We start from the raw sequence: 12,517 nt of genomic DNA, 5'->3' as shown, positions 1-12,517 counted from the left end.
TGGAAGGCATATAGGTGTGAGGCGCAATGTCTGTTAAAGTAGACTCGTGAACTTCTGAGAATGGGTTTGTAGCATCACGTGAGGCGTCCATGGTGACCAGAAGAGGAAATAAAGAAAAAAAAAAACGAGCTTTAGAGCAGAGAAAAGGGAAAGGGAAGAATGATGAAAATAGGACGACCAGGATAAAAATCGTGGGATATTAGAAGCGTTGATACCATATGGAGATTCTTACTAACGAGAGAAAGACCATTTCTGATTGTGTGAAAAGGAATTTGTTCATTACTATTCGAAGAATTGTATAACAAGGGTTCTTACAAGGCTGCAGCTTTTCCCCTTGTCTATATATTTACACAAAATATGATGGTCATCATCCAAATCCTTTCCACGTAGGGTTTTCATGAGCTGGATGCTTAATTGTGTGGATAAGTTTGGGTGTCATGAGTTGTTTCTTGTCCTTTGTTATGAAGCTGGGTGTGTTGAACATTTTGTGGCTTATCAAGATTTTTATGCAATGTCTGACGTGTTTGGAAGTTATGTAATGAACTTTTGCATGGGAAGATAGTGCCTAGGATGGAAGAGATAGTAGAGAGGACTATCGAGACGCATGCGATTTTAAAAGCTAGTTTGGAGTGAGCGAAGGATTCAAATCTCTCCCTGCAGCTGCATATTAGGTGAATCAAACCCCCAATCCAAACTTTCATGCTTAATTGTGATGGCGTAGTGGGCAGGGAGGGACATGCTAGAGGCTTGGGGAGCTGCTGTCGTGAGAATGAGAAACTGTTTGTGTGCGGTGCGCTAGGATTGAATATTATGGGAATAGAGTTGGTGGCTGTACGTGAAGGCTTAATGATGATGGCCTTCAAGGGTTACACCCGATTTCTTCTTGCAACGAATTCTAAAGAAGCAATGTCTATGCTTAAGGGCATGTTGGATTTCGACCAAAAAAAAAGGGCATGTTGGATTGGTGGAGTAACATTGGCAACGTGGATATTAGAAGGCTGCTAATTGATAGGGAGGTGATAATGCAAATGGTGTGGTACATGCCCTTGCCAAATTTGGATTGAAGGATGGAACAAGGTTCTTTTGGGAGGATGGCGCACCTCCTTGATTGGGTTTACTTATGGAAAAAGATAGGGAGTTGGGGTAATTTTTATCATGTTTGTGAATGCTTTCAGGAGGTGAAGTGGTACTCTTTTTTCTTGATTGGATTTTCCTAAAGGGTGAGTTTTGTAATACAAAGTTTATACTAGGCCACGTATATTCCCTTCCGTCCTTACAGTTGCTATATTGTATGTTTTTAAAGTTGCACGAAGTTCTTCTCTTTGATGAAAAAAAACTATGGTAATCTATACAAACAAAAATTACAATGGACTCTATTATTTAGTGTCCTTTTTTATTTATTTTGATACAAGCGATATTGAGAGAGGGTGGTTTTCTCTCACACACACTGTCAAGGTGTCATGAGGGTTCGAACCTAAAACCACTAGTATGCAAGTCAATGCCTTTTTTCATTGGGATAGACCTTGTCCTTTTTATTATAACGTTACACGAACACTCCCTGAGGTTTCAAATTATTTTCACAAAACCAATTTTCATTGATTGTTCGTCCAAAACTTGTTGATTCATTTAAAAAAATATGCGCAAATAACAAAATCAATCTCAATGAATGTATGTGCAATCTAATCTCAAAGGCCAAGTTTGTCATTTGGAGTTATTTTATATATATATATAAAATCATCAATCTTTGGATGAAAAATCACCAAAAAAGAATTTTGTGAAAACAATTTAAAACCTGAGGGGGTGTTCGTGTAATTATTAAAACCTCAAGGGATTTTGTTAAAAAGCTGAAAACCTAAGAAGGTGTTAGTGTAAATAATTCATAGTTTTCATATCAATTGTAAATCAGTGATATTTATTTAATTTAAGTCAATAAAATTGCACCAATTAATGTAACTGCTTTTTATTCATTTTTGGATTAGGTTTGGGCCTAAACCCTAAATCCTTGCAACCCACCCTAATAACATCTTTACCAAACCATGCTGCACGTGTACATTACATTACTACTGAAGGAAAGCCTGATGCTCATCTAGTTTCTTACGTAACCATACCACCTAGCTAAACCAAGGGCTTGAATCAAAATTAATGTCCATAATATTATGGGGCACCCACCGAAGCTTTGATTTACAAAAACAATAATAATATGAGTTGACATTCTAACATGAAAAGATATATCCAACGCAAACACTAGAAAAATATATGAAGAAATCACGTGTTGCTCAGGTTTTCTTCGTTAAAAAAATTGCCAAAGAAAGAATAAAATCATGAAAATAGTTTAGGTTGGGCATAGCACACACAACAGAAAAGAAGTATCTCTTGATACTCCTGTCGTCATCTGCAAATACAATCGTAATAAACAAAATAAGAAGATTTGAAGTATACTAAAATCCTATCACGTTCTTGTACGTTTGCGATGCAAATATTGAGATGACAAGTTGGAAAGGTATTCAGACCGAAAAATAAAGATTCAGTACGTTATTAAATTACGAAGCTATATTATGTAAGGGCCGGACCTACTTTTGTTTTTTTTTTTTTTCTTATGAAGAAAAATTTAGGGGGAGATTGACTACTCTCACCACCAACGCTAGGGCTGATCCACAATCTCAAACTAAAAATACACGTGACATCCAACTGCCAACTGCCACCGGTATGGATTTATGTAGGAAATTGTAGATCGTGTACTAATATGGATTGCTGGCGGTAGGACTCGAACACTAGTGAGGCTACATATTGTATAGAGACCTTACCAACTCAACCCTACCCTCTTCAAAGCTCTATTGATGTCCAATTAACCCCACATATCATTTGTGGCTCCACTCTAGGAAGGCAGCAAGGTCCTTTTTACAATAGGAAAATATTAGGAGCCATTCCTCAATAGATGACGTGGCCTCTTTACAAAACAACACTTGTTTCTGTTTTTTTCTTTTTTCTTTCAACTACTCAATAGACATTTCTTTGAACATGTTGGTTGCAACTCATAAACCATTTATTTTAACAATATTAAAAACCTTCTTAGCTTACAATGAGAGAAGAGAAGATTATAGTACAAATCAAATAGTTGATTTTATATATTTATCAACATAAGTTCATTACAAGTAGACCACTTTGGTAAACTAAATAAACATAAGAAATCCACATTCATCAGAGATGGTCAAGAAAAACAACCGTCCAATGTGAAGAATCTGCCATGTACAGGAAATATGAAAACTAAATTCTACTAAAAATAAAAGTGAAAACAAGAATGGGAAAATCTTAAAACTTAATATTGTGTTTGGACTAACCATCCCAAAAAAATAAATCATGCAGTGGGAGGAGTTTGTTGGAGGTTTAGGTTTACATCTCTGGTTATAGGAGTTGGGTGATTGCAGGAAAGAAAATGCCACTGAGAGAAGAGGGTGTGGACTTACCTGAGTTAAAAAAACTAACAAACAAGTCTTGAGTTAAAAGAGTTGAAAGAAAAAAGGAAAAAAGAAAAAAAAAAAAAAGAAGAAGGAAAATATGTTGTTTTGTAAAGAGGCCACGTCATCTGTTGAGGAGGAATAGCTACTGATATATCAAGAATCAAGCATTTCGAGATGACAAGTCAACTCAGTGAGGTATTAAATTAGGTATGCAAGGGTCTCGAGAAAGTAAATGGTTGAATGTTTTGTTGTATTCCAAATGTCAAATAGTACAATACATATATAGAGGCATAGCCTTGTATCAATCCTACTGTTAAGGCTTTGAAGCCGTGATCCAATATTAGTGGGATTTGACCTACACTAATTTGGGCAAGTAAAGATATTACAAATATTTGCAAAGATATTTCTTAATACTCCCCCTCAAATTGGAGAGTGAATATCATGAAGTCTCAACTTGTCGCGCAATATAACAAACTGATCCTTCCCCAAGGCCTTTGTAAAAACATCTGCCAATTGGAAGCGTGTAGGTACATACGAAGGACTAATTATTCCAGCTTGTAGTTTTTCTTGAACTATGTGACAATCAATTTCGATGCACTTTGTACGCTCATGGAAAATAGGATTAGCTGCAATATACAAAGTTACCTGATTATCACAAAACAATGGTGCAAGAGTTGTCTGTGAGACTTTTAAATCCTATAGTATAAAGTGTAACCAAGTCAGCTCCAAACATGTGTTGGCCATAGCTCAATATTCAGCTCCTGTTGATGATCTTGAAACATTGGTTTGTTTCTTGGATTTCTATGAGATGAGTGAATTTCCAAGAAAAACACAGTATCTTGTAACTGATCTCCTTTTCGCACGGCAACCTCCCCAATCTGAATCACAAAAAGCTTTTAATGTAAGATTATTGGTAGTAGAAAATAACAAACCCTGACCTGGAGTCCCCTTGATGTATTTAATGACCCGTACGACAGCATCCCAATGAGATCTGCGGGACTGATGCATGAATTCACTCAGTGTTCAAACAGGATAGACTATATCAAGCCTTGTGACAGTAAGATAGATCAATCAACCAATCAGTCTCCTGTATTTGGTTAGATCATTTAGTAATTCTCCATCTATGGGAGTGAGTTTCAAATTCTGTTCCATTAGGAACTTGTCTGGGCGTGCACCTAGAAGTCATGAATCTTGCAAAATATCAAGTGTGTACTTTCTTTGAGACATGAAAATACCTTTCTTGGAAGCGATTGAGAATGAACTTTTTGAGACATTCCATTTCTTGAAGATTATTTCCTGTGAGAAGTATGTCATCAACATAGATAAGAACTGCAGTAAATGAAGTGCCTTGAGCCCTGGTAAAAAGAGAATAATCAGCTTTGGACTGTTGAAAATCGGGCTGTGAAAAGGTGAACGTAAAAAGAGAATAATCAGCTTTGGACTGTGAAAAGGTGGAAAACCAGTTTCTGGAAGCCTGTTTGAGGCCATAAAGGGACTTGTTAAGCCGACATACAACGTTCTCCCCCTGTCGGCGAAGACCAGGTGGAGGCTCCGTGTACACCACCTCATGTGAATCGCCATGGAGAAAAGAATTCTGAATGTCTAATTGATGGATGAACCAATGGTCAGTAGTAGCAACAATAAGAAGACAACGGAGGGTAGTGAGTTTGGCTGTAGGAGAGAAAGTCTCCTGATAATCAATGCCCTCAATTTGAGTGTAGCCTTTAGAAACAAGCCGAGCCTTGTAGTGCTCTATGGTGCCGTCAGACATGTATTTGATTTTGTAGACCCATTTGCAGCCGATCGGTTTATGGCCAACAGGCAGCGGAGCCAAACTCCAGGTGTTATTGCGCTGCAAAGCCTCTAATTCTGCAGTCATGGTGTGGCGCCAATTTGGATAAAGAATAGCTTGAGCATAGGATGTGGGTTCTGTGTGACCTGTAATGTTAGCAAGAAAAGCATAATGGGCAGAAGATAAACAAGAGTAGGTACGGAAGTGGGAAAAAGGATACCGAGTACCTGATGTAGAACAAGGCACTGAGGTTGAGAGATTGACGTGGTTGGACATATGGTAGTCTGTATGCCATGCTAAAGGAAATTTAGAGCGAGTGGACTGTCGGGGAGGGGGAATGAGAGGAGTTGGATGATCTATATGTGGCGAGGTAGGGTCAACGGATGGGGACAGCACAGGCGATGGGATGTACGTGTGGGACAAAGGTGGGATATGAGAGGTGGGGTTGTTAGGCTAGTCATGCACGTTAGAGAGGACAGAGCGGTTAGGCGCATGTGGTGGGTTGGCTGGTGGGTTGGGTGTATCAGCTGGTGGGTTGTGTGTATCGGCTGGTGGGTTGGCCGTATTGGCTGGTGAGGTCTAGCTGTCAAGGAAATCATAGGAAAGGTGGTGCTGGGGAGTATGTGGGGTAGGTGAGGCCGAAAATTGAGAGAAAGGGAAGGTATTTTCACATAATTGGACATCACGGCTTAGTAAGAATTTGTTTGTCTCCAAATTGTAGAGTTTGTAACCCTTTTGGCCAGTAGGATATCCAACAAAGACAGAACGTGTGGCACGTGGATCAAATTTATGAATAGGATGGACAACAGTTGCATAATAGAGACAACTAAAGACTTTCAAGTGGTTGAGTGATGGGGTACGGTTGTATAAAAATTCAAAATGTGATTTAGTAGAGAGTAATGGTGAGGATAATCGGTTAATGAGATAGACAACGGTCAAGACACATTCACCCCAGAAAATAATTGGTAAGTGAGATTGAAAAAGTAATGCACGTGCGATGGTGAGAATGTGGCAATGCTTGCGTTCGACGACTCCATTTTGTTGTGGAGTGTAAACACATGTGCGCTGATATTCAATGCCATTATTTTGAAAAAAATTCCCTCATGGAGAAAAATTCAGACCCGTTGTCTACCCGAATGGTTTTAATGTTGGCATGGAATTGGGAGTGGGCAAAAGCAACAAAAGATTTGAGAAGGTTTTGGGTTTCAGATTTGTGCTGCATCAAAAATATCTATGTGCATCTAGTAAAGTCATCCACAATGGTAAGAAAGAAACGTGCCCCTGAATGTGTGGGAATTTTGTGCGGACCCCAAATATCACAATGTAACAAATCAAATGAAGGTTTAGTTGATATTTAACTTAGAGGAAATGGAAGTCTTGTTTGTTGGCCATGGGACAAATACTACAATTATTATCAAAAGTAATAGTATTGGAAGGCAATAATGGAGAAGCTAATCGAAGACGAGAAGGGGACGGGTGTCCAAGTAGCATGTCACATAAATGGGATGAGAGGGAAACTTGATATGAGACAGGTGATCGGTTCATAATTGTATATCATTTTGTACCCTTCTAGCTTATGATTTGGTTATGTTATTGAGTTAAACTTGTGCTTTTAATCCATTTTCTGTTTTGATAAGTCCATAATTTCATACACTTGTATGCCTTCTTTACTTAGTGATTTTGCTTAGTTTCTCTTTATTTTGAGTCACTTACCTCCCTTTGTGTGTTTTGTAGGCCAAAAGAGCAAGAGAGCATAATTCATGCAATTCAAGCATGTTAAGGCCTGATTTGGATGAAGGGAAGAAGAGCTTAAAGACATACTCATTTTTGCTACAGCCCCTTGCCAGTCCAGTTTCGTGGGTCACATTGCAAGATCTGTTTCAGCAACCTACACAGCTCGGATGAGGCCGCATTCTTCATGAAAGTTGTTCCAATGGGTGTGAACTATAACATATCCAAAATTCAGCCCCATTAGATAAATCTGGAGTCCGTCACCTAGCAAACACAGAACCATGCTCAGGATGGATTTTTGTCAGCGAGCAAACTGAGTTAGAATTTCATTTCGGACTTATCTTCTTCATCCGAGCTTGGATTGGGCCAATACTTGTGTGGTTGGATCAGACACATTCTGAACTTCACAATGGACATCTTAAAGTCGTCATTTGCTTAAGAGAAGCCCAAGTTGTAAGCCCTTGAAGTTGCTGGTTATGCTGACATGAGGATGAGCTGGTTGGAAGCTTGGTCATGGTGAGCTAGGCATGAGCTATTGTAGCTGGTTGGAAGCTTGGTCATGGTGACATGAAGATGAGCTAGGGCTGCTGGTGGGATTTATTGGTGAAGTGCATCAACCAATTCAGATTTTATAATGCAAGTGTTGTATGCATTAGTGAAGTGCATCAACCAATTCATCTTTTATAATGCAAGTGTTGTATGCATTAGCCATATTGAATTCAGATTTATCACTCCCCTCTCCCTATAAATACCACATCCATTCCACATTCAAGACACAACAAATCCTGGGATTCACAACCCCACAATTCACTCCAACCATCCTCAAACACTCTCACAATCCCAAACACTCCAACAATCACCAAAACAACTCCAGCAAACCTCTCTTCCATTTCCCTACGAATTTCATCTTCCTTAGCCATCACCACTCACTCAAACTCATCCCAAATCACCTCCATATCCTTCATACATCTTTCTAGAAGTGGGGAAGCTCTTGGAGAAGCATTAGAAGTGGAGAAGCACTTGGAGAAGCCTTGGACACCACAAGAACTTCAGAAAAAGGGTTTTTCTACTCTTATTGCATTAATTATGTTTTCTCATTTATGTTCAAGTCTCTTTTCCATTATGAGTAGATAAATCCATAACTAGGGCTTCGATGTAACCTAACATGAATATTCTGGGTTTATAAGTTTGGAGTTTCAAGTTTGATTCATGATTCATGTTCTTATTCATTATGCTTATAAGTTAACATGCTTGTTTGAATGATTGATCACCATTAGAACTTGTTTGTTAACTATCTTGGTTTGAATTAAGAGTATACACCATGCTTTAATTCGAATTGAACTATGAATAGGAAGAGTATGTATGAACATTCGACAACAGGGATTAGATACATACTTGGTTGTTTAAAATGTTCTTCTATGCTTAATGGGTTCCTAATGCTTAATTTTAGGTTAGACAACAAATGATCAAATTAGGGAATTAGGAACACAAGGTTAGGACCAAACACCATGGCCTAATCATACTTTAGCTAGAATCAATCTTTGAATCTGAATTAGACTTGTTACTTGAATCTTTATAACCCAGAATTGAATTGTTATGGTGATTCGAATGCCCTAGTCTCAAAATCTGTTTTCCAACTCTTAAAACCACTCTTTGTTACATTTGTTTACTTGTTTTTGTTTGCAATTTCATTTTGCTTCTTTTGTTCAACAATCACAACCACTCTTGTTTTAAATTCTGTTTTAGACATAACCTCCTACTTTCTTGAATTTGGTAATCTAAGTACATAACTAGTTTTAACTTCTCAGTCTTCGTGGGTACGACCTCGTACTTGTCTTGCTATACTACTAATTGCCCCGTACAATTGCGAGTTAACATAATATTAACAACAACAGGTGTCCTTTGTAATGGAGACATGTAATAGAGACCACCACGTTGTTTACCCGAGCCAATCATCTTCCTCGTAGCCAAGTCCTGCAAGACACAAAAGGTAGGAAACAAAATGGCACAACAGTTTAGAGAATTAGTGAGTTCGCTGGCAGACATTAGATTTAAGCGAAAAGATGGAACACACAAAACTTTGTTTAATGTGATGTTTGAATTGAATGGTATGGTGCCAGGGGAAGTGATTGGGGCACAAGAACCAGTGTGTAAATTAACAATGGGAATTTGTGATGATTCGGTTTCAGAGAAAAGTGTAGGGTCATAAGTGATGTGATCAGTAGCTCCCCTATCTAAAATCCAAGGTATGGTAAACACAGAATTTATGGAGGGAACAGAAAAAGGAGCCAAACCTGCAGCATTTGCATAAGCATTGCAGTTGCTAAAGGAATGAGTTGAACTCATCATAGAAACAACATGTGCTAGTTGTTGAAGTTGCCTTGTAGAAAGCCCATGTAAAGGGTTGGATTGAGGGGCTAGCTGGGTTGGTGCTCTGAAACCATGCGGCTAGGTTAGTGCTCTAAAGCCATGAGATGTCCCCATTTGCTGGAGCTGTGTCTGCTGTGTGGGCAGCAGGAAAGGACCCACACAGATTGATGTTCCCTTTAGACCCTTGACGTTGTTACTTAGATTGATTGCGCCTATTGCCTTGAGTTCCTGTGTCATTGGAACCCATGTCCCAATTTTAAATTTACATTTATCCTTAGTGTGGCCTCTCTTGTCACAATACTTGCAATTGCATTTGAGAGTCTGACATTCTTCAATTGTATGACCATTTCTATCACAGTGCTCACAGTGTTTGTTTGTGGAATTATTTGACATATTGTTTGATTGGTTGTGAATCACAGCGGTGATGGAAAAATTCTTTGGTGGTCCTAATGTTATATGTCACTATTTTTCGTCTTGAACGACTAGTAAATAGGCTTGGCGGACATTAGGCAATGGCAACATCATTAGGATGTTGCCACGGACACCGTCGTAGGTGTCGTTGAGGCCCATAAGGAATTGCATCATCCGATCCTGTTCCTTTTATGCATTGTGTGCTTTCATCTTGTTACATGTGAGAGGGGTTTGATATGTTTCTAAGTCATCCCAGAGATCTTTGAGTTTTTTGTAGTAGTCTGAAACCGTCTGGATCCATTCAACCTCCTTCAGAAACTGAACAACCAACATAATATGCTCTCTGGAATCAATGCAACAGTATGATTTTATCATGGCTTGCTCACTCAGTGGAACCCGATTTGGCCAAAGTAGTCGTTCATGCCAAGACTGTCCATCAAGTGTGGCAAGATTTCAAAGATCAATTCTCACAAAAGAATGCACCAACCATATATCAGATACAGTTTCTGAAGGAGGTTGAATGGATCCATTGACAAAGCCAACTTTGTTCTTGGCTGTAAGAGCATGAATCATGGATTTACTCCAAGATAGGTAATTGATGCCGTTCAACTTTATTGGAATGAGCATGAGACCGGGGTGATCTGATTGATGAACAAAATATGGGTGTGATGAATCCATACCGGGATTTTTGGTGCTGGCGCTTGAATTTTTGGAATTGTTGTTTCTGATTTCTAGTGCTGTTTGATCTGGCATGGTTGTTGAAGGTGGCTAGGATGTAGAAAGGGTCAAGTACCAGGATGAAGCTCTAATACCATCTCAAGAAAGTAAATGGTTGAATGTTTTGTTGTATTCCAAACATCAAATAGTACAATACATATATACAACCATAGCCTTCTATCAATCCTACAATTAAGGCTTTGAAGCTGTGATCCAATATTAGTGGGATTTGACCTACACTAATTTGGGCAAGTAAATATATTACAAATATTTACAAAGATATTTTTTAATGAAGGGCGGGGTTTGTCAAATCAAAATAATATATATATATATATTAATATGAGGCTTTTGGGCATGTTTCTTATGAAGTCATGTGGAGAGTTTTCGGGGAGGAAATGGAACATACAAGACGTATTCGCAGTGGTTATGTTTTTGGCTTTGCATTGCCTTTGTGCACTTGCGCCCTTTCATTTCAATTGGCCTGCATTTTGGGTGGCCATCACTTTGTACATTGCGACGGGTTTAGGAGTCACTCTGTGTTACCATAGAAGTCTTGCACACAGAAGTTTTAGGCTTGCAAAATGGCTCGAGTACTTCTTTGCCTATTGTGGCGTTCTATCACTCCAGGTGTGTGTGTGTACACAATGGGTAACGTTTTCAGTGTTTGACAGTAAAGCAAATTCACTAAATTTTAGATCTATTTTCAAACTCGTATATGAATTATTGATGATTTATAAACTCATACACAAACCCAAATAAATCCAACAAATTGCCCCCTCCTTTGATTAGACTTATAGGTCCCCTTTGGTTTGCAGAAAGAATTTGATGAGAAATCATTTCCCATGTCTTTTCCGAAAGGTATGAGAAATGTAAGATTTATTTGCCATATTTGATAATGTTAGGAAAGTAATTAGAAAATATCACTTTATTTCATTTCCCATATTTGGTGTCTATAGAAATTGAAAACAAATTGTGTTTTGTTTTTCAACTATACCCCTGTTAGAAATAAGTAAAAGAAGAATACCAAAAGTCTTTGTTGAATAAAATTGTGGTTATAAATTGTTTAGTAGGGGCAAATTGGTCATGAAAAAAAGTATATTTAATTATTGCCTTAGTTTCCCATGTGTTAGGAAACCTTTTCTTATGCATGGAGTTACCAAACATGAAAGCCGTTTTTCCCATGAACCAAACGCATTAGTAAACTAGTTCTTATTCGTTCAAGGAAGATTGTGGGGGTGTACTTCTATTCTTTTGTATATTTTGTATAGCCAAAAAAATATTAAGGAATTTGAACATTCTCGTATATGTGGGCCAAGGAAGTGCGCCCCAGCCCTCTTTAACCCGAGTTTGATCCACCTCTTCATACATTAGAGTAGTCAAAATATTGCTTTGTCAAAAAGAGGAAAAGAAAAAAAAATTGTACATTCCCTTTCCCTTCTATTCAACATAATCTTGCTAATAAAAAAATGTATACGTTATTCAAAGATTTGTTGGTGTTTGGATTTTTAGGGTAGTCCGATTGAATGGGTGAGTAATCATCGGTACCACCATCAGCTTACTAACACAAAGAAGGATCCTCACAGCCCGAGACAGGGTTTATGGTATGGTTACATAGGTTGGAAGCTTGATATCAGTCGTCTCTCTCTCTCTCTCTCTCTCTCTCTCTCTCTCTCTCTCTCTCATATTTGATTTACTTTTTAAACAAGAAATTTGCAGCTTGGCGGATTAAAGAACGTTGAAGATTTAAGAAAGCACCCCTTTTATAGGTTTCTCCATCGTACTAACTGTAATAAGGGTGAAAAACGCCTTTAATTTTTTGACCCTTGTCCGACACTTAGACTCATCCTAAGTCAGCCTTCTCGCACCTCCAACTCGTGAGGCTTCAGAATTCACGCAACGGTACAAGTGATTACCAACACTCACTCAAGCAAGACTTGCCTACAAAGGAAAATTCTCACATAGACATGTACGGGCAAAAGTTCCCAACCTTCTATTCTCAAATAGCAAAGGATTACAAGCTCTTACTTTTTGTTGGACT

General features: G+C 38.4%; 1 pseudogene; it reads left to right on the top strand.

Moving 5' to 3' along the window:
- The first annotated feature begins 10,818 nt into the window (after positions 1-10,818).
- LOC110774596 (delta-9 acyl-lipid desaturase 1 pseudogene) lies at positions 10,819-12,291 on the top strand (annotated as a pseudogene).
- The last annotated feature ends 226 nt before the right edge of the window (positions 12,292-12,517 follow it).

This window comes from Prunus avium, chromosome 4, assembly GCF_965620075.1.
Source record: "Prunus avium chromosome 4, drPruAviu1.hap1.1, whole genome shotgun sequence".
Taxonomy (NCBI): Eukaryota; Viridiplantae; Streptophyta; class Magnoliopsida; order Rosales; family Rosaceae; genus Prunus; species Prunus avium.
The sequence above is the reverse complement of the archived record's forward strand: the minus strand, read 5'-3'. Positions and strand labels throughout refer to the sequence as shown.